Source organism: Chrysochloris asiatica, unplaced genomic scaffold (assembly GCF_000296735.1).
Source record: "Chrysochloris asiatica unplaced genomic scaffold, ChrAsi1.0 scaffold00101, whole genome shotgun sequence".
Taxonomy (NCBI): domain Eukaryota; kingdom Metazoa; phylum Chordata; class Mammalia; order Afrosoricida; family Chrysochloridae; genus Chrysochloris; species Chrysochloris asiatica.
This window is the reverse complement of record NW_006408619.1, coordinates 4,655,667-4,679,645: the sequence shown is the minus strand read 5'-3', so window position 1 is coordinate 4,679,645 and position 23,979 is coordinate 4,655,667. Positions and strand designations below refer to the sequence as shown.

The 23,979-nt window shown below is 39.1% G+C and overlaps 1 protein-coding gene across 1 annotated transcript in view; it reads right to left on the bottom strand.

Moving 5' to 3' along the window:
- LOC102818791 (cytosolic carboxypeptidase 4-like) overlaps positions 1-23,979 on the bottom strand; it is a 1,058,651-nt gene that overhangs the window by 590,028 nt on the left and 444,644 nt on the right. The gene's annotated exons all lie outside the window — the stretch shown is intronic.

Below are 23,979 nucleotides of genomic sequence, written 5' to 3'. Positions count from 1 at the left end.
GCTCCGCGGGAGAAAGATGAGGCTTTCTACTCCAGTAAAGATTTACACCCTCGGAAACCCTGTACAGGGTCGCTATGGGTCGGGACTGACTCGATGGCACTTAACAACTTAACAATGCTATATTAAAAAAAAAAGAAGAAGTAAAAGGAGGGTGGTGGGATGTAATATATTTGCAAACTAGCAAGGCCATAAAGAACACCTGAGGAAGAGTGAAATGTGTTCATGTGGTTAAAGTCATTGGAAAGCAATAGGGGCAAAGAGGATAAAAAGCTGTTTGTATCTACTGCAAATCTTCATAGTTCATGTCAAGGGATCTGGTAACAATTTCGTATGCTATGGACGCACCATGAAAAATCAAGTGAGTGGGAGAAATGTCCAAGAGAGCAGACTGAGGTCCCAGGAGGAAGTCAGCTAACAGGAAAGGAAACCTAGAAGAAAGATTGCATCAATGTGACCTAACTGAAGGGAAGAGTTTGTGATAAGGACAAGGACTTCATGCCACACAACCACTACCACCATAAGAGAAAAAGGGAAGTTGAAGGAGGGGATTTGTCCCACAGGGAACATTTGACAATGGAGACATTCTACCTGTATCTACTAGATAAAAGTTAGGGATGCTGCTAAACACTCTACAATACATAAACTAGCCCACCACAACCAAGAATTATGTAGGGTCAGCACTGGACGGTGGACCACAAGATTGGCAGTTCAAACTCAACCAGCTGCTCCTCAGAAAACCTATGTAGAGTCACTGAGTCAGAAGTTGACTCGCCGACACTTAACAATTTAATAACAACAACAAAGTCATCAGTGATAGAATTGAGAAATCCTGGTTTGTTGAACTAGGTAAACTCTAAATGGTGATAGTGACAATCCTTGTCTTGCTCTAGTCTCAGAGAGAACTATGACACCATTAAAGCTATTTTGAAAATACCCTTTATCAGATTAAGGACGCTCTCCCTTATTTCTGATTATTAAGGGTTTTTTATTTTAAAGAATGTAAAATTATTTGAGGTGATTTTTCAACGTCTGTTGAGGTGAATCTATTGCGATAAATTTCTCCTTTATGAGGTGAATTATTATTATTTTTGTATTGCCTTTATAGAAAACCTCAAATATACATAAATGTATTTTATCACCTAGCTGCAACACTCATCAATTCACAGTCCCTCATTCCATGTAGACTCCCATTCAGTACTCTGCTCCCACTTTATTACTGGGAAGCATATCTTGGGCTTCATTTTATTTCAACTCTGACTGATTGATTTGGTTTCAAGTTGTATCAGCCTTACACTCTTGGAGTAAAACCAATTTGATTGTGATACATTATCTTTTTATATAGTCCTGGATTTAGTCAATTATTTCTTTAGGAGTTTTGCATAGATGGGGCCCATAGAGAACGCTGACCTGCACATTTTCTTTTCGGTGCTATCCTTGCCAGGCTTAGGTAACAAGTTTATGAGGAGTTGAGAAGAATCATGTTTATTTCTATTCTCTGAAACATATTTGCAAGATTGTAATTATTTCAAAATTACCTGGTGAAGCCATCTGGACCTAGAGTTTTCTTTGTCCAAAGATTTGAATAACAATCCAACTTAAACAGTAAGAAATTGAAATAATTTAAAAATACATTCAAATTATTAAATGACAAATTTAATCATATAGATTTTCTACCAGAAATATGTTGACTGTATTTTGTTGTTGGCTGCAGCACTCTACATATCTAATTAGTTCCAGCTTATTAGGGTTTAGTGTTCAAATTGTCTATAGTCTTACTAATATGTCTGCTTGATCAATAGACTACTGAGGATACAGTAAAAATTTCCAAAGACCAATGTGAATTTCTCTATTTTTCATTATCATGTCAATTTTTATTTCAATTCATTTGAAAGTTATGTCATAAAATTCATAAAAAAAAATTAGAATTGCTGTATTTTCTTGATCAGTTGAAATATTTGTACCAAGGTTTCCTTCTATATTTTCTAAAGCTGTCTTCCTTGAAGTCTCCTTAGTATTAATATAGCTATTTTTACTTTCTTTGGGGTATTATTTACAATGTGTACATTTTTCTGCCCCTTTACTTTCTATAAATATTGGAATTTAATTTTCTCTTGAGACCACTATATAGATGGATAATGTGTTTTATCCAATCTAGCATCATTTTTTTAATTGGAGTATATAGTCAATTTACATTTTGTGTAGTTAATGATATATATGAGTTTAACCTACATTTATTCTTCATTTGACTTGACTGTTGTATCATCTGTTTTCTTTCCTGTCTTACCTTCATTGGGATTGACTAGGTAGTTTTGTCATTGTTCCCTTTATCTATGCTATTAGCTTGGGAGTTATAAAGCCTTCCATTCTTTAACTGGTATATCTTGGTGTTTTTATGTGTCATTGAGTTGATTTGGATTCACAGCAACCCTAGTGTTGTTATTTAGTACTGTCAATTCAGTTACGACTCATAGCAACCCTATGCACAATAGAACGAAACACGGAGCCATCCTCAGAATTGTTGTTACGCTTGAGCCCATTGCTACTGTCACTGTGCCAATTCATCTCATTAAAGGTGTTCCTCTTTTTTGCTAACATTCAACTTTACCAAGCATGATGTCTTCCTCCAGAAATTGGATCTTCCTAATAACATTTATTAAGCATGCAAGAAGTTATCTGGCTTCTAAAGAGCATTCTGGTTGTAATTCTTAAAACACAGATTTGTTTGTTCTGGTAATCCATGGTATTTTCAATACTTTTCTCCAACACCATAATGCAAATGCATCAGTTCTTCTACATTCATCCTTATTCACTGTTCAACTTTCACATACATCTGAAAACACATATAGAAAATATCATGTCTTAGGTCAAGTGCAACTGAGTCCACAAACACTTTAAAGAAGTCTTGTGTAGAAGATTTGCTTAATATGTCATGTGATATATTGACTGCTGCTTCCACGAGTGTTGACGTTGGACCCAAGCAAAATGAAGTAGAACAGAATAAAACTACCTCATAGGGTGCAGACTTAGACTTCCTCATCTGTCTTTCATGGGGTGACTGGTGAGTTTGAACTGCTGGCCTTTCATTTAGCAGCCAAGTACTTAGCCACTGTACCTGGTCCTTAACTGATATATGTTGTTGCTGTTGTTAAGTACCTTAAAGTTGGTTCTGACTCATAGCAACCCCGTATAGGGTTTCCAAGGAGAGGCTGCTGGGTTTCAACCCTGACCTTGTGGTTAGTTGTTGTTGTTAAGTGCCGTCGAGTCAATTCCAACCCATAGCGATCCTGTATAGGGTTTCCCAGGAGCGATTGGTTAAGCTTGAACCGCTGACAATGCAATTCAAATGACTTTGCAGTCTGGCGCATTAACCCACAGCGCCACACCAGGATTCCAAAATGAGGGGTGTGGGGCTATAAAAGCATGAAGTGGCTAGTTACAAGTTTTCAAGAGGGAGTTTAGTTTCAGAGTGTGTGAGGAAGGTAGAGTCCCCACTGAACAGTTTTCATCTTGTATAGATGGGTCTGGTGAAAGGAGATGGGGATAAGATTCTTATGATTTCATAGTGAGTGATTATTATAATGACTAATTGCAATTGTTACAACTGTAAAGTTAGAAGGTTTGTAACATAAAGAGGGGAGTAGTTAACCTTACATTCCAGAAACAAAGGACCCTAGAACCGTCAAAGGAGAAGAGCATGAGGAGAATGTGGGATCCTAACCAGAGAAGCAGCTACACCAGAGATGGAGGCAGAGATGAGGACATGGAAAGATAGAGCAACTGAGGACTCTAGACTCATAGGAAGAGAAACATGGGAAGAGAAAGGCTGTGTGTTGACAGCCAGGAGGCAGGCTTGCAGAATGTGCTTTTTGGTTGTTTAAATGATTATATATTTCTGAGTATTTTTGTGTATATACTAAAAAAAAAAAAAAAAAAAAATCAGGGAATAGAAGCAAATTCTTTTGTGATGATGTATGGATGGAGGGGATTGTAATCATTGCAATGAAACAAAATATGATTGGATGAGTGCAAAACCAATGTCCTCCCAGATTGAAACTAAACTATCACTCAGTTCACAATAAAACAGAAAACCTATACCACTTATTTCTGAAACATATCTAACTTCTTAGCATTTCCCCAATAGGGTGAAATAAGAAGAGATCTTTATATCCATTAAATGGCATCACAAGTAGGGGGTCTCTGACAGATATTTTTTACAAGCTTTGTTAAAATGGGGGTGGGGCTTATATAAACAGCACAGGTATTATCTTGCTTTCTAGTATTATCGTAGAGAAAGTAACAAAAAAAAATTAACTCTTCTGAATTAAAATGTAGTATCCAGTGTGGAGTCCTGGTGTGGCACTGCAGGATAATGCACTGGACTGCTAGTTCAGTTTGAGTCACAAGGTTGGCAGTTCAAGCCCACCAGCTGCTCCTTGGAAACCTCATAAAGGGTCACTATCAGTGAGAACTGACTTGACGGCACTTAACAACAACATTCAGTGTGTGTATTTAAGAAGGTGAAAATCAAACCTATTGAGACATCGCATGGTATGTTTGGGTGAAAAGAAGCATCAAATAAATACCAAGTCAGGAGCCCAGGGTGAGAGGTGAGGTTCTACCTCTTACTGATTGCATGGATTTAAACAAATAATATCTTTGATATGCATGTGAGTACAGTTTTACTAAAGGTAATACAGAAATAGCTGTTACAATGTTACAATACCTTCTGATTCTTCCCTCTACCCTCCTTCCAACTCCATTTTGTCTGTTTCCCCGCCCTAAACTACAAGGCGCCTAGTTTAAAGGACAACATGGCTTTTGATAGGCCAGAGCTAAATCACCCCAGCAATGACCACTCCCTTCCTGTTGAACCTATATAAGTCCCCTCCCTTCCCGTTGACTCCCTCTTCTTCTTCCTCTCTTCCCTTCTGCCTCCTGCCTTCTCTCTCTAGCAGAGGTTACCTTCCTTACCCTGAATAAAAGTCTCTAGATGGGCTGTTTGGTGTGAGGTGTGGTTGATGAGCAGCACCGGGTTGTTTTTTCCTTTTCAATAGCTGCAAGCATACATTGACAGAGAACTTCCAGAGATTCAAGCTGGACTGAGAAGAGGCTGTGGAACGAGGGATATCATTGCTGATGTCTGATGGATCTTGGCTGAAAGCAGAGAATACCAGAAAGGTATTTACCTGTGTTTTATTGACTATGCAAAGGCTTTCGATTGTGTGGATCATGACAAGCTATGGACAACATTGAGAAATATGACTATTCCAGAACACTTAATTGTGCTCATGGGGAATCTGTACCTGGACCAAGAGGCAGTTGTTTGAACAGAACATGGGAACACTGAATAGTTTAAAATTAAGAAAGCTGTGCGGCAAGGTTGCATTCTTTCACCGTACATATTCAACCAGTATGCTGAGCAAATAATATGAGAAGCTGGGTATATGAAGAAATACGTGGCATCAGGATTGGAGGAAGACTCATTAACAACCTGTGATATGCAGATAATACAACCTTGCTTACTGAGAGTGAAGAAAACTTAAAATATTTACTGATGAAGATCAAAGAGGACAGCCTTCAGTATGGATTGCATCTCAATTTAAAGAAAACAAAAATCCTCACCACTGGACCAATAAACAACATTCTTATTAATGGAGAAAAGATTGAAGTTGTCAAAGACTTCATTCTTCTTGAATCAACTATCAATTCTCATGGAAGCAGCAGTCAAGAAATCAAATGATTTGCATTAGGCAAATCTGCTGCACAAGACCTTTTTAAAGTGTGGAAGAGCAAAGATGTCAGCTGGAGGACTAAGGTGCGCCTGACCCAAGTCATGGTGTTTTCAGTAACATCATATGCATATCAAAGCTGGACTATGAATAAGGAAGACCATAGAAGCTTTTGAGTTATGGTGTTGGAGGAGAATATTGAAAGTGCCATGGGCTGCCAAAAGAACAAACAGATCTGTGTTCGAAGAAGTGAAGCCAGAGTGTTCCTTGGAGGCCAGGATGGCCAAACTTCATCTCTCATACTTCGGACATGTTGTCAGGAGGGACCTGTCATTGGAGAAGGGGGCAGTGTTTCGTTCTGTTGTACATATGGTCGCTATATCAGTACCGACTTGATGGCACTTAACTACAATAACAACAATATCTCTTTCTGGTCTGTAAAATAATTCTCTCTTAGGTTGCAGCACCAAACTCAATGATTATCAATGGAAATGTGAAATATAGCAGGTAAAAACTAAATGTTTTAGCCAATGGCTTTAGTCTTCTTTATTCTACTGTGTTTTTTATGCATTTTTCATAGAATCGCTAACAAAAAGCAAAATTAAATGGAACTTCTTTCCTCTTTTTCCAATATTCAGATGCAAGTGTTATTAAGCAGTTGAAGTGGTAAACAATCAGGTAGCAACAGAAGAAAATGGAACATGCAGATAATCATTTCGAATAATCAGTGAATAAGGAAGAACGTGGGGTCCTGGTTTGGCACTGTGGGCCAATTCCTCAGACTTGTAAAGTCATTTGAACTTCAAGGTAGGTGGTTCAAGCTCACCAGTGGCTCCTTGGAAACCCTATACAGGGTGGCTATGGGTTGGAATCGAATCGACTTGACAGCATTTAACAAGAATAGCAAGGAAGACTATGAAGAATTGATGCATTTGAGTTATGGTGTTGGAGGAGAATATTGAAAGTACCATGGACTGTCAAAAGAATCAACAGATCTGTGTTGGAAGAAATACAGCCAGAGTGCTCCTTGGAAGCCAGGATGGCCAGACTTCATCTCTCATACTTTGGACATATTGTCAGGAGGGACCAGTCAGTGTCTGGAGAAGGATATCATGTTTGCTAAAGTAGAGGGTCGGAGAAAAAGAGGAAGACCTCCAACGAGATGGATTGTCACAGCAATATCATCAATTAACTCAAAACTAGCAATGATTGTGAGGTTGGCCCAGGATTGGGCAGTGTTTCATTCTGTTGTACATAGGGTCACTATGAGCCAGTACAAACTCGATGTCACCTAACCACAATAAACAGCTTCAGTACATGCAAGCATGGGCTGGCTATCTCTTGCTGCTCCTAATAACTGGGGCACAGTTCCTTCTCAGATAAGTAGGATCTATCTGTTTGATTACATGTCCTCAATTACCAACCCTTTCATTTGTTTTTCTGGCCCAAATGCCACCATAATAAAATAATTAATCAAGCTGTAGTTTCCAAACTGTTTGGTATCTATGCCTGCTCCAATATTGAAATAAACTCTTCAACCAGGTTAGAAACTTCTCACCCTTATCTTAACCTTCCTATCTTTACCTACCTCTCCTTTCCACAACTCTGCACTTTAACTCCTCTTCAAAGCCTATGTTATGCCTCTATTTCCCCACATGACATGTAGCCAGCCAAACACTGACTTCTCTGGGCTCTTTTGTTTCTGTTTCTCAACAAAGACGTAGGTATCCATGGGCTGACGGTGGTGGGTAGAACATGTTCCTGATTTGACTACTCTCACTGAAAATCCTTAAGGAAGCTGGGAGGCAGCTGTTGAGGCAAAGTCCAGATTAATGGGTAGACATGAAAGAAAAATCAGCAAATCTATTCTTGGACAACTTTCAGATAACCAAGAGGAAGTGGTGTGTGTAGTTGAGGCTAGGATAGCAATTTTAGACTCCACATAAATATGAGCAAATTCATCTGCATTTCTTCATCTGATTCAGATCATACAGATTTTTTCTAGAACTGTTTCTTATATGCTGGCAAATAAAAAATAATACATCCGTACTATAATGACACATAATATATATACAGTATGATAATATCATATTTGGATTGAGTTTGGGAAATTTACTACACAGAGAAATGACAGTCACTTGGGAGAAGTGAGTAATCGCATGAGGAAAATTGCAGACAGATGTTTCTCTACCCCCCTCACAAGGGCAATCCGCTCCCATCCCTCACCCCATGAACACCTCTGTTATGAATGTCTTCAGAGCTGCCTCGAACCTGCTGGCTCACTGTCATCCCATAGAAGTGGATCCTTTGTCCAAGACCCTTCTAGTAGAATTAAGACAGCCTGAAGATTCTGGGTGGCACAAATGGTTACGAACTCAGCAGGTAAATGGAAGGTTCGTGGATTGAACCCACTCAGAAGCACCTCAGAAGAGGCCTGCTGGTCTGCTTCTGAAAGGTCACAGCTATGAAACCCTTGTGGACATGAGGTTACCAGGAGTCAGAGTCATCTCTGTGGTAACTGGTTGGTGTTGTTGTTGAAGGGAAGCTCTAACTCATTCACTCAAGCTTCAGGTCTTAGGAAGGTTCCGGACACCCACAGACTAAATCACTTCTGGCTGCTTTTGAATGTATGTCTTTGTAAAGGAGATGTCCAAAGGTCAAGCAATCTCCTGCCCGAGCTCCTGGTCTGTGCTCTTATCTTTACAAGACCCATGCATCACAGGAACGCTAGAAACAGAAATGACCAAAACAAGATAGAAAGGAGCCCTTTTCACCCCGTAACAAGGCATCTATAGTCCCATTTTGTTGTTATATTATATTACATTTCACCAGGTTTACACATACAAAAAGGCATCTTACGATAAGAATTTTGAAGAAATTAAACTACTATCCGTTTCTTACAGAAAACTTGGAATTGAATTCTAATGACTTTGTCTGCTTTCAGGTGACATACAGGTTTCATGCTCTGCTCTTTTCAGCATTATTTGTCCAACAGTATTGAATGGGAGAAAGATCCAGAATCCTTGAAGGGGCCAACTCTGGGGTCCAAAGACAGCTTCCTCCAAAAGCAGTTTTTGAATCATGAAGGACCCCTGGTGATGTAGTGGGTTAAGAATTGGACTGCTAGCCTCAAAGTCAGTGGTTCAAACCTACCAGCTGTTCCATAGGGGAAAAAAAAAAAGCATGAAGTTGACTGGTCCTGTAAAGATTTCCAGTCTCAGAAATCCTATGAGCAATTCTACTCAATCCTATAGGGTCACTATGAGTCAGGGTCAAATTCACTGTAGTGTTTTGTTTTGGGTGGTGTGTTTTTCTTTTCTTTTTTTTTTTTGTATTGTTATAACAGCAGCCATTAGCTAGTGTAAATGGTTAAAATGGTGGGCTGCTAGCCAGAAAGTTGTCAGTTAAGTTCACCCAAAGGTGCTTTGAAAGAAAGGCTTTGGGATCCACTTCAGAAAAAAATGTCACTGAAAACTCTGTGGAACACAGTTCTCCTCTGACACACGTGGATCATCATGAGTCTGACACAAGTCCCCAGATGTTGGGTTTTGGTGCTACAATCAGTTGCTGAGGTGACTTTGCTGTAGCACATTACTTCACATTGAGTAAGACAGGATGGAAAACGATAGGAAGATAACAAAAAACAAGCAAAAAATAAAATGATCTCGTGTGCAATAGAAAATAAGCAAATAGGATAGTTCTTTTTTATTATTACAAATTGCAAACGTCTGCTCTTCAGTTCAATGTATTTCAGGAACCTTGTTGTTGTAAGTGCTGTGAAGTCGGTTCCGACTCATAGAGACCCTGTACAGGGTTTCCTAGGCTGTAAATCTTTATGGGAGCAGAAAGCCTCGTCTTTCTCCCATGGAACGGCTGGTAGTTTTGAACTGCTGGCTTTGTGGTTCATGGCCCGATTTGTATCCACTACGCTACCAGAGCTCCCCCCAAATCCTGTCCAAACCCAGCCACATAGGACAGCTGACATCTAGAAAGCAGAAACAAACAAACAAATGCTGAATGAGAACACAACATGATGAATAAATTACGGTCTTGAGTCATAAGAATCAGTAAGGTAGAAGAAGAAATTTTAAGAGTCTTAAGCCCCAAACACATGTCACCGTCTGACACCAAAGCAGAACACTTGTAATCTGAAGCCGTCCCTGGGAATTTTCAATAACTGTGTTACTTGCTTTGGGATGTAGACATTTTTGTAAGGGTTCGCTTCATCAAGATTGGTTTGGGAAACGTGTATGTGTGGAAAGGGGAGGGCAAATTTGGCAATAGGGAAAGTAACCTCTCTACTTAGTTACTCTACAAACAGAACTGAGAACTATTGCAGGCACACACTGATCAGATGGAGCTATTATAGCTTTAAATTAAGGTTGAACTGTTGGCTTAAAGTAAGAGAAGAAAGAAAGGAGTAAATGATGGTATCAAAGGAAAATTAAGAGAGAGAGATTATTGCTTTTTTACTAACCCAATGAAATGGATTGGCACAGAAACAGCATCAATGTGTTTGAATGTAACAACAATTGTGAGGATGGCACAGGACCAGGCGTGTTCTGTTCTGTTGTGCACAGGGTTGCTATGAGCCAGAATCCACTCAACGGCACCTAACAACAACAACTAATCCAAATTACTATAGTGGTGACCTGCCAGCTCTCCACTTACATAACCTGAAGGGCATTTTGGATTCCCAGTTGCTTGGCAACCTGTCTTTTATGTATAAGCCATTTACATGTATTCAACTTCTGAATTAGGTATATTCACAGATGATTGTGCAACAAGACATAGTCCCTGGCAGGCTAACGGAATCAACAGCGTGTGGTGAATAGATCTGGTCAGTAAACATTTATGCCTGGAATTGAGGACTTGAGAGCCACATACAATGTCTTTGCTACTTCCAAATCAAATGCTCCCACCAGAATCAAATACTTGTATACAGCTGTCTCTTTTTAATATCCCTTCTGCCTTCCTGACACCCTTATGCAAGTGTCTTTAAGACAACTCTCAGGAGCCATGCTCCCTGGCTCTCACGATGACGTTTAGACCCTGTAACTGTCCCATATGGCCTGACTTCATGAAGGTACATAGCATCAGCAGCCTACCCATCAGCTGATGCAAAAGTAAGGTCATCCACACGGCATGTATTCCACAACCAGATATTAGTGGTCAATTTTATGTGTCAACTTGGCCAGGTTATGGTGCCCAGTTGCTTGGTCAAACATTAGTGTAGATGCTGTTATGAAGCAATTTGTTGTTGTTGTTGCTAAGTGTTGTTGAGTCGGTTTCAACAAATTAAAGCAGTTGCTCTTAAGCGTATTACCTTACATTGTATGGGTGGGTCTCATCCAATAAGCTAAAGGCCTTAAGAGCAAAATGGGAGTTTTCCCTATGGTATGTTCTGCCAGCACATTATAAATAGGTGTTTTGCTACAACACCCCCATTCTTCGTTATTACCATCATTTCATTTAGAAAATTTGGAATACAAGACTGCAGAAATTGGTAACCTCTTATATGACCTTCAGATTATATTCTTCAGATACCAATAATCACATTTGCCAATTCCTTTAAAACATACACAGAGAGAGAAATCCCCTGGGTGTTACAAACTATTGTTGTTGTTGTTATTGTTAAATGCCGTTGAGACATTTGTGACTCACAGTGACCCTGTATAGAGTATCCAAGGAGCAGCTGGTGGATTTGAACTGTTTACCTTGCAGTTAGCAGCCCAATACTTATCCTATAACATCATCCCAACTAGCCAAAAGTTTGGTGATACAAACCCACCCAGTAGTATCTCTGAAGACAGGCCTGGTGATTTGCTTATGATCATGGCTTAAAAATCCTATGAAACAGCTTGACTGTGCACACATGCGATTGTCATGAGTCAGAGTTGATGGCTACTAACAATAGGTTATATACTCACACATATGCACACACACGTGTGTGTGTATATATATATATATATTGTTGTTGTTGTGAAGTGCCATCGATATATATATATATATATATATATATATATATATATATATACATATACACACGTGTGTGTGTGCATATGTGTGAGTATATAACAAGAGATATATAACATATGCACACACATATACACATACATGGAGTCCTGGTGTGGCGCGGTGGGTTAATGCACCAGACTATAAAATAATTCGAACTTCCAGGTCGGCAGTTCAAGATCACCAGCTGTTTCTCCTCAAAAACCCTATGCAGGGTCACTATGGGTCAGAATCGACTCAATAGCACTTAAGAACAACAACAGCATATACACATGTATCTATGGGCATATGTGTGAGTATATAGTCAATTACTATATACTCACACACACATACATATATTCATTGTTGTTAAGTGCCATTGAGTCAGTCCCAACTCATAGCCACCCTGTATAGGATTTTCAAAGAGCAGCTACGGCTGGTGATTTGAGGACCAATCTTGCAGTTAAAACCAACCTTAAGATTGAATGCTAATCTTATGGTGCCGCACCAGGATTCCATATATATATATATATATATGTTGTTTATAAGTCTGTTCCAACTCATATTGAACTTGGACAGGGTTTCTAAAGAGCAGCTGGTGAGCTTGAACCAACAACTTTGCGGTTCAAACCGACCTTGCAGTTCAGAGCATTAACCCTCAGTGCCACACCAGGACTATACAAAAAAACAGTACATAATAAATAAACAAAACATTGCTATTAAGTTGATTCTGATCCATAGCAACTCTAAAGGACAGACTTGATTCCAACTCATAGTGATCTGATGGACAACAGAATGAAACCCTGCCCGGTCCTGTGTGACCCTCACAACTGTAGTACTTTTGAGCCCATTGTTGCTACCACTGAGTCAATCCATCTGGATGGAGGGCTTCCTCTTTTTCAGACTCCATTTTACCCAACATGATGCCCTTCTGGAACTGGTCCCTCCTGATAACATACCCCAAGTATGAGAGATGAAATCCTGCCATCCTAGCTGCTAAACAGCCTTCTGGCTACACTTCTTCCAACACAGATTTGGTCATTTTTCTGGCAGTTCAAGGTACTTTTAATATTCTTCTCCAACATCATAATTCAAATACATCAGTCTTCAGTCTTCTTTATTCATTTGTCTAACTGTAAAATGTATATGAAGCTTGGGTCAAGTGCACCTTAGTCCTCAAACTGTTACCTTTGCCCTTTAAACTTTATAGCTGTCTTTTGCAGCATATTTACCTAATGCAATACAGCATTTGATTTCTTGATTGCTGCTTCCATGAATGTTGATTGTGGACCCAACAAAAAGAAATCTTTGACAATTTCAAATTGTCTTCATTTATCATGATGTTATTTACTGGCCCAGTTGTGAACATGTTTGTTTTCTTTACATTGAGGTGTAATCCATATTGAAGACTGAATTTATACTGAAGTTGTTGATCTTCATCAGTATTTTAAATCCTCTCTGCATCTAGCTAGCAAGGTTGTATCATCTGGACATCACAGGTGGTTAATGATTCTACCTCCAATCTGACGCTACGTTCTGCTTCACATAATTCAGTTTCTTTGATGATTTGCTTAGCATATAGATTGAATAAGTATGGTACAAGAATACAACCCTAATGCGCCCCTCTCCTGATTAATCCATTGAGTATCTCCATGTTCTATTCTAAGGACATCCTCTTGGTCTATGAACAGGTTACTTGTGAGCATAAGTAAGTGCTTTAGAATAATATACATTCTTCACAATGTTATCCATAGTCCACAGAGTCGAATGCCTTTGCATAGTCAATAAAGCACAAGTAGGCATCTTTCTGGTATCCTCTGCATTCACCCAGTGACCATCTGGCATTAGGAATGATAGCCCTCACTATGCATCCTTTTCTAAATTTGGCTTGAATATCTGGCAGCTTTCTGTACATGTATTGCTGCAATCATTTTGGAATAATCTTCAGTTAATTTTTACTTACATGTGATATTAATGATGTTGCTCAATGATTTCTGCATTCTGTTGGGTCACCTCTCTTTGGAATGGCAATATCTTCCAATCAGTTGGCCGGGTAGCTGTTTTCCATATTTCTTTACCTACATGAGTGAGCATTGATAGTGTTGTAACAGTTTGTTGAAACATTTCAATTTGTATTTCATTAATTCCTGAAGCATTATTTTTTCCAATAATTTCAGTGCAACTTGGACATTTTCTTTCAATACCATCAGTTCTTGATCATATGATACCTCCTGAAATGGTTGAACACTAACTGATTCTTTTTGATACAGTGATTCTGTGTATTCCTACCATCTTCCTTTGAGGTTTCCAGCTTCATTGAAGATTTTGTCCATAAACTCCTTCAATATTGCAACCGGAGGCATGAATTTTTTTCTTCAGTTCTTTCAGCTTGAGAAATGTTGAGTGTGTTCTTTCCTTTTGGAAAGAACTCCAAACTTCAGGTCTTTGCAAATTTCATTTAATATTTTGCCTTGTCTTCTTGAGCTGCCCTTTGAAATTTTCTATTCAGCTTTTCTGATTCTTCATTTTTCCAGTCACTTAAAGCTTCTTACATTCAAGAGCAAGTTTCAAAGTCTCTTGTGACATCCACTTTGGTCTTTTCTTTTTTTTCCTCTCTTTTAAAATGACCTTTTGCTTTCTTCATGTATAATATTCTTGATATCACCTCACAACACTTCTGATATTGGTCAGTAGTGTCTAATGTATCATATTTGTTCTTGAGATGGCCTCTAAATTCAGGTGGGATATATTCAGGGTCATATGGTGGCTCTCATGGACTTGATTCAATTTTCTTCAGCTTCAGCCTGAACTTGCATAGTTGATATTTTTAGCAGTTGGCCTCTGGGCTTGTTTTGGGTGATGATGCTGAGCTTCTCAATCATCTCTTCTCACAGAAGCAGTCAATTTGATTTTTGTGTGTTCCATCTGGAGATGTCCAGGTGTATATTAGTGAAAAATGGTACTTGCAATGAATAAGTCTACCTTACAAAATTCTAATATGCGATCTGCAACATCATTTCTACCACTTCACTGATTGTTGTTGTTGTTAAGTGTTGTCCAGTCAGTCCTGAATCATAGTGAATCTGCATAGGGATTTTGAGGAGCAACTGGTGAGTTTGAACTGCCAACCTTGTTGTTTATAGTCCAGTGCTGATCCAACACCACCATGCCAAGAGTCCCTTTATGGATTAGAAGAATGTCATTGTTATAATTGTAAGGATATCAGTTTAATTGCCTTTCACATTTTTTATGTGGAATAATTGATATATATCTTGTGACCTTGAATTAAAGCTAGTAAGCTTCAATAAGGATTTTAAGCAATTCACCAATTTTATGAGGCTCCTTACACAGTTTTGGAAAATCCTTAACAATTGTATGTTGTTCTGTGTGGGTCTAAAAAACAAAGGGTATAAAAGGGTCATTAGGAATTTCTCTCGTTCCTATCCTGAAGCTTGTTGGATGGAATAAAACAGTCATTTCAAGAATGAGTTGATATCCTCGGTGACTGCTTTTAGAATAAGGAAGTTCAGGTCAGTGTTTCATTCCACAGTACACAGGGTAACTATGAGTCAGGCAGGAGCAGCTCAACAACACCTAAAAACTACAGCATCACCAGAAAATTGAGAAGAAAAGTGAAGATATAGAGGAGGAGGAGCCATCAGGAATCAGAAGGTATATACAGGAGCCGTCTGAACAGGTAGAACTGAGATTTCACCTTATACCTTATTTTCTTGCTTAATTTAGAAACAGCATCCTATAGCATAGTGGTTACGAATAGGGCTGTGAACCACAAGGTCAGCAGTTCGAAACTACCAGCTGCTCTGCAGGAGAAAGATGAGGTGTTCTGCTTCCATAAAGATTACAGCCTCGGAAACCCTGTTCAGGGTCGCTATGGGTCAGAACCAACTCGATGGCACTTTAACAACAACATCCTGCAGGTAAGTGGCTACTGATTTTCTACATTGTCTTTAGCAAAGGTGTACCAGCATTCCAAAATGAGCAGGTACAATGATGAAAGTGTTCATTCATGCAAGAGGTCGGGGTGCCTGAAGGTGGCCCTGTTGAGTCATTAGAGATAGGGTTCCCCATTTTACTAAAACAATGAACACATATGTGACTGAAACCTCATGGTGTAGTGTGCATTGAGCCCAGATGTGTGCTGAAACCTGAAAGGTGGACTTTCAGGGAAAAGATGAGTTCAAACTTCATGGCCTGAGATGATCAGACCTGGGAGTACTAAGATGCCGGCTGCAGCAAACTTAATTTCTCAGTAAATTCACCAGCATATTTAGAATGTGAACTGAAAATAAGAGTACAAAAGAAATGACCCAACAATAGACCCCTAAGCGCATCAATGCAAGGAAGCAGAGTTCTATTGCAGAGTTTTGTTTTCTGTTGTTGGTTTTTCACCTGGGATGGCTCCTGGGAATCTGGAGTGAAGATAAACCCAAATGGCTCTGCAGATAGCAGAACCCTGAATCTATGATGACAGAGGGGCTACTGAAGATAATGTACCTTCAAATCCCATGTACTAATGACACCAGAAAATGTCTTACCAGGCAAAGAGTAAGTCTGAGCCTCTGAAAAAAAGTTAACAGATTTATTGAAGAATATTACAATTGCATTTGGGCAACCACTTGCAAAATTACAAATGGCTCCAAAATATAGAAAATGAGATCGACTTTTATATAGGCGAAGTTTAGGGAAACTAATTCTCAGGCAGACATCAGTAACTGTAAGTCATGCATCAGTTAATCATAGACATTCTATCCTGGAGCTTGCCTGGAAGCATTTTTCAAAAATGATTTTACTTAGGAGCAAGCTTGTCCAAAAACATTCTTTTTGAGAGCAGCTGCAATTCTTCCCTTTTCCTATTCCATCGTCCCTGAGTCAGTGCAGATTAACCACTGTGAGCTCGGCTCAAATGCCTATTTTCTAGGCCTGTTAGTGTGATACAAAATGGAATTCAGTCTGTAGCTCGTGCAGAAGTTTCTGTGCCAAGCACCTAGATTTTAGGGGTACTTTCACAATCCTATTATTTCTACCTCCTAGAAATTTTCCATCCTTTCTAACACTATTCCTTCAAGATATTCAATGGCTCCTATGCCCTTAGGATAAAATCCTCTTTGGGCATATGACCCTTCATGATCTGCTTTCACAATGTCATGATCCCATTGGCACCCCACATGCACTCACACAGCACAACTTGATGTCAGTATGCCTTCTTCTGATCCATAGCTCTTTGTTTAAACTCTCAGTCAGTAACGCCCTTTCACATCCTCTCTGACCTGTTCTTTTGGACTTCAATACATAGCTCACATTTCATCCATCCCAGGAGTGCCTTCCCGTTTTCTTCTCCAGAGTCTGAACAAGTGTTGAACTTGTGTTCCTCTGCCATCTGGCCTATATTTCTATCACAACAATTATCATTAAGTTCACCCTGCCTTGCATTCTTATTTTTCTCTCCTGTCTCTAGCTGCAATAAGCCACAAAGTAGGAAGAACATTCCGGGCCCCTTACATTTAAGGCCCCTAGCTACAGTGTCTGGAGCCAATAAACTTTACATGACTCCAAAAAATATTTGAGACCTTAAAAAAAGTTATCTCCATAATATGAAAAGAAACTATTAAATAGTCATACTTGTTTAATTATCTAAAAAAGGGACTATTATGTCAACTTCATTAATTGCTAAATTTGGTATTCATAAAAACTTCATTACCTTTGAAAGCAATTTGTAGCTAAGATTTTTGCACTGTGTAAGAATTACTGATTACACACAGTGATGGTTTAAGGAATCACAGCCAACTGTAAATTAAATATTATCCATAGCCAAACAATTGCAAAAGCAAATATGAAACCATTTCAAATTCAACCATAAAAAGAGATATTTCAAGTGCAATTGGAGTTCATCTTAATATGTTTAGTATGATATGTGATAGGAACTCAAAAATCTTAAAGTGTCTCTAGCCTAGAAAAGATCTTGAAATGACCATGATTATGTGTGCTTAATTCAATTTTATGTCTCCAGGAACTAGGAACTAGTAGAGGAAAGGGCAAACACAGATACACACACACATTTTATAAGTGATATAGATTAAATGAAAGGAACTCTGGTAGCATAGTGGTTACAAGTTGGGCTGCTAACCTCAAGGTAAGCAATTTGCAAATACTAGCTGTTCCACAGGAGAAAGATGAGGCTTTATGCCATAAAGATTTATAGCCTCAGAAACTCTATACAGGGTCATTATGAGTCAGAATCAACTCCAAGGCATATAACACCACCACCACAGATTAGAAGAATGACTGATGGATATTATAGAACCCTGTCTGAGAGTCATGCAGGTACTTACATGCAAGACTTTTACAAGTTTAACTCTGTGCCATTAAGAGATATGGCTGAGCAGTGATTTCGCATGAGGAGGAACAGCCTTAAAAGAATGCAGCTTGAAAGTTAGGGCCTAAGAAAATAGATGTCTAAACTGTAAATGTGTATAACTAAGAGGCATTTAGTGGAATATTACTTTATCTTTTTCAGGTTTTAGAGACATAGAGAAAGACAGACACTCACAGAAAGAGAGCAAGATACACACAGATGAATGGACAGGAGAAAAGTATGGAGGGAGGAAGAGGAGAGGAAGAAAGGGAGGCACAGAATGAGGGAAAGAGGGAAGGCAGGGGTTATGATGGAGGACTGAAGGGCAGGAGGCAAAGAAGACTATCTGCAAACATTATCAAGATTCTCTCATGCAGCCATCCATTTGTCCTGAGCATTATGTACACTGACAAGTCCCCAGGAAGCCATCTAACACGATTCAAGTGGCATCTCACCAACACCTTGCTTTAAAATACTTTTCTGAGGCCATGCCAAGGGATTGTGTGAGGTGGACCTTATAAAGAGCATGTAAAGCCATATTTTACAAATCAAGTCATCATTTAAATGTACTTTGAGAACTTTCAATTTTGTAGCACCCTGCTATGAATCATTTGGAGAAGTTAGAATTTTTGTCATGGTTTTTGGAGTGGGATACCGTTATACTGACAAGATGGAACTACTACACAAGAGAATGGCTCCGAAGCTCTAGGAAGCAGGGCAGTGTCCAGAAGGCTCTGGTCTCAGATTCTAGTGACAATTCAAGTTCTAAAAGTCTCAGTTCTCTGTGATCCATCACTTAAGATATATGAGCTTCATTAAGGACATGTTTCTCAAAAAATATTGCTATCAATATCAGTGGTTCGTTGTCTAAATTAAATATGATAACACATGCAAATCACTTTGAAAAGTAGAGGATACACATTAATTACTGACTAACCCTAATTGTTGGCATTACTATTGTAGAGCTCTGGTAGCATCGTGGTTTATGAGCTGGACTGCTAACCTCAAGGTCAGTAATTCGTGTCTATTAAGTGCCATGAGCTGCCAAAAGAATAAACAGATCTGTGTTGGAAGAAGTGTAGCCAGAGTGCTCCTTGAAGGCCAGGATGGCCAAACTTTTTCTCTAATACTTCAGACATATTGTTAGGAGGGACCAGTCGCTGGAGAAGGCTATCATGTTTGATAAGGTGGAGGGTCAGAGAACAAGAGGAAGACCCTCAGCGAGATGGATTGGCAAAGTGGTAGCATCAATAGGCTCAGGTATGGCAACAGTAGTGAGGTTGGCCCAGGGTCAGGCAGTGTTTCATTCTGCTGTGCATAAGGTCGCTATGGGTCAGTACCGACTCGACGACACCTAACAACAGCAAGTTGCTCCTCAGGAGACAGATGTGGCTTTCTGCTCTTGTAAAGATTCACAACTTCAGAAACTCTTTACAGGGTCACTGTGAGTCAGAATCTAGCTCTGCCACCACCACCACTATTTAACCTAGTGACATCATGGTTAAAGCACTCAGTTGCTAATGGAAAGGTCAGTGGTTCAAACCCACCAGCCCCTCTTTGAAAGAAAGATGGGACAGGTTGTTTCCATAAAGATTAAAGTCTTAAATTTTCATGTGGCAATTCTACTGTGTCCTGTATATAGAGTTATAGTCGATTGTGATTATCTCAACAGCCATGGATCTGCTTGTCATTCAGCCTATCACAAATCAAAAGAATGAAAAAAATAACAAATTTATTATTGGAGTGGTCACATCCAGTTTAAATAAGAACCATGCAAACTGAACTTTAAAAACCTTCCTCTAGAACAAAAATATAGAAAGATGGTAACAGAGAACAATGAATACTGTTGTACTAATTTATGTGATAATTTACTACATCATTTATTGTTCTATGTAGGCAATACAGTATCCAGAATGATTAAGATAAGGACTTTCAGACATCACATGAACTGGGATCCAGTCAAAGGTGATCAATTGCCCAGGTTTACTAGAACTGTCCCTGTTTTAGCACTGGAAGTCCCCCGTCATGAAAAACTCTGCTGTCCCATGGAAATCTGGCCAGTTAGACCCCCTAAATCTGAGTTCTGGTATTTAACATGCTGCTTGACCTTGAGTAAGATGTTGACATTCACACTTGATTTCTCTCACTCAGAAATGGGGATAATAGCAACTGACTCCTTATGCCATTATTCATCTGTTAGTTTGTCCTACTGCGGTGACTTGTGTGTTGACCTAATCCTGGAAACTATGCCACCAGCATTTGAAATCCCAGCAGGGTCACCCATGGTGGACAGGTTTCAGCTAAACTTCCAGATGAAGACAGACCAGGAAGAAGGAGAGGTGGACTATTTCTGAGAGGTTAACTACTGAGAGCCTGATGAAATCCAGGTACAGCGCCAGAAGATGAAAACTTTATGACTAGAACATTGTCAGATAATAGTGTCAGAAGATAAGGCTCTCAGGTTGGAAGGCATGCAAAATACGACCGAGGAAGAGCTACCTCCTCCAAGCAGAATTGACCATAATAACAGGAATGGAACAGAGCTTTCAGGACCTTCATTTGCTGATGTAGAACAACTCAAAACAAGAAGAAACAGCTGCAAACATACATTCATAATCAGTTTTAGTGTTATTTGTACAAGGAATGTACAAAGTATGAATCTAGGAAAATTGGAAGTTGTCAAAAATGAAATGGATTCTGTAATGATTGATTTCCTAGGTATTAGTGATTTGGCATGGACTGGTACTAGCCATTTGGAATCAAATAATAAAGTGGTTTGCTATGGTAGGAATGACAAATTGAAGACGAATGACATCACATGCTCCATTAAAAAGAACATTTCATGATCTATCTTGAAATACAATGCTGTCTATGAAAGGGTGATAACCATATGCCTACATGGAAAAGCAGTTAATAGCACTATTATTCAAATTTATACAACAAATATTACAGCCAGTAATGATGAAATTAAAGAATTCTACCAACTTCTTCAGTCTGAAATTGGTCAAACATGCTATCAATATGTACTGGCAATTGCTGAGTGATTGGAATGTGAAAGTTGTAAACAAAGAGGAAGGCTCAGTAGCTGGAAAATATGGTCTTGGTAAGTGAAACCATGGTGGAATTCACATAATAGAATTTTGTATTCACTCCAAATAAACTTTTTCAATGACATAAAACTTAACTGTACACATGGACCTCACCAGATGGAATACACAAAAATCTATTTGACTACATCTGTGGAAAGAGAAGGTAGAAAAGCTCCATATCATCAGCCAAAACAAGGCCAGGGGAAGATTGTGGAACAGACCATCAATTGCTCATATGCAAATTCAGACTGAAGCTGAAGAAAATGAAAACAAATCCAAGAGAGCCAAAATATGATCTTGAATATGTTCCACCTGGATTTAGAGATTATCTGAAGAACAAATTTGGTTGTCTGAAGAACAAAATTTCATTAGACATGAAAGAGTGAAGACCAGAGAGTTGTGGGATAACATTAAGAACATCATACAGGAAGAAAGTAAAAGGTCATTAAGAAGATAAGAAAGAAGGAAAAGATGTCAGAAATGGATGTCAGAACAGACACTGAAACTTGCTCTCTAGTGTGGAGATGCTAAAGCAAATGTAAGAAACGGAGAGGTACAAGAGCTGAATAGAAAATTTTTAAGGTAAGCTCGAGAAGACAAAGTCAAATATTACAACCAACTCATCTATGACAAGAAATTAGGAAGCCAACTATCTGGCCAACTTACTGAAAGAGATCTGTATTTGTGCCCATTCCAAAGAGAGGTGACCCAACAGAATGCAAAAATCATCAGACAATATCTTTGATATTCCATGTGAGTGAAGTTTTACTAAAGGTAATAGAGAAATGGCTGCAAGCATACATTGACAGAGCACTTCCAGAGGTTCAAGCCGGATTCAGAAAAGGACATGGAACATCATTGCTTCCATCAGAAGGATCTTGGCTGAAAGCAGAGAATACCAGAAAGATGTTTACCTGGACTTTATTGACTACACAAAGGCCTTCAATTGCATGGATCATGAAAAACTATGGACAACATTGTGAAAAATTGGTATTCCTCAGCACTTAATTTTGCTCATGAGGAATCTGTACATAGACGAACAGGTAGTGCTTAAAACAGAACAAGGGATAGTGAAAGGTTTAAAATCAGGAAAAGTGTGTTCCAGGGTTGTATTGTTTCTCTATACTTATTCAGTCTGTAATCTGAGCAAATAATCTGAAAACCTGGATTATATGAAGAAGAACATGGCATCAGGATTGGAAGAAGACTCATCAACAACCTGTAATATGCAAATGATAGACCCTTGCTTGCTGGAACCAAAAAGGACTTAAGATACTTATGGATGAAGATCAAAGACCACAATTTTTCAGTATGGCTTGCACTTCAATGTAGAGAGTCAGGATAGCAAGACGTCATCTCTCACACTTCAGTCATGTTAATCAGGAGGAACCAGTCCCTGCAGAAGGACATCATGTCTGTTTAAATGGAGGGCCAGCAAAAAAGAGGAAGACCCATCAAGGAGAGGAATTGACATAGTGGCAGCAACAAAGGCTCTGAAGTAACAGCATTTGTGCAGATGGCCCAGGAATGTGCAATATTTCGTTCTGGTTTACACTGGGTTGCTATGAGTCAGAACCAACTTGACAGTACTTAAAAACAGCAAACTCCTATGTCAAGAGAATTAAAGGAGATCATGTAAAGAGCTTAGGCTAAGCCAGACACAGATTCCCCAGTGGCTGTTGGTTCAGCTCTGACTCTTTGCAACCCCATTTGGGCCAGGTTAGAACTTTGTGCTCCAGGTTTTCCAATGGCTGAGCTTTGGGGAGTAGATTGCCACACCTATCTTCAGAGGATTCTCCTGGGTAGATTCAAATCTCTGACCTCTCATTAAGCAGCCAGGCATGCTAACTGTTTTCACTTTGTTTTACTTCCTGTCTCACTGGTTTTTGTGTTTGTTCTCTGCATCCCCTTTCTAGGAATGCAAAGTCTCTGAGGACAAAACCACATCTGGTTTGTTTCCTATTCACTTCCATCTTACCTGTCTGGACAAGTATCTGGTACACACTATTGTATTAACTGTGTGCACACCTAGTGACTCTGTAGACACAGTAAGTGCTTCATAACTGATCACTCTTTCTAAACCTTGCAAACTCAGCATTTCTCAAAAAGTGGCCTAGTTGCAAGTTTGAGCTGCTTAGAGCTCTAGAACGGCAGAGGGTTGTCAAGGCTGAGTGGGCAGCTGTATTTCCCTCTGCACTGGAGACGCAAAAATGTCCCCGGAAGACAGGTCTCCAAAAGAAAAAGACAAAGGGAGGAAGCTGATGGGAAGGGAAAGAATTTCCACCGACACAGAAATATCTCCTGCAGTAATCAGCATTGACGGGAAAAGGAAATAAAGGAAATTTATTTGACAGTTTAATAGGGTTTTGTGAAAAATGATATTATTTTCAAGTTTGCTGAGTGAGACAGTCAACACACTGAGGTGACTCTGGATTTTAAAAGATGACAATACTATATTTTAACTCTTAAATTTGCCACTGTTTCTTTGCTGTGTTGTGTATATCGTCGTATTTCTGCATTATGTATTTACAGTATACACACAGATGTACACACTATGGTATGAGCCTCATTTAAATGTAAAGTCTACCATAGGCAAAGGAGAGTGAAATGAAGATATGGAATGTCTGGATATTACATTTGTTGTTATTGTTAAGTGCTGTTAAGTAGGTTCAGACTTATAGCAACCATGTAGAGGGAGGGTATCTTAGCAGTGGCTGGTGAATTTGAACTACCAATCTTGTTGTTCAAACAGACCTTGCAGTCCAGTGCATTATCTTTCAGCACCACATCAGGA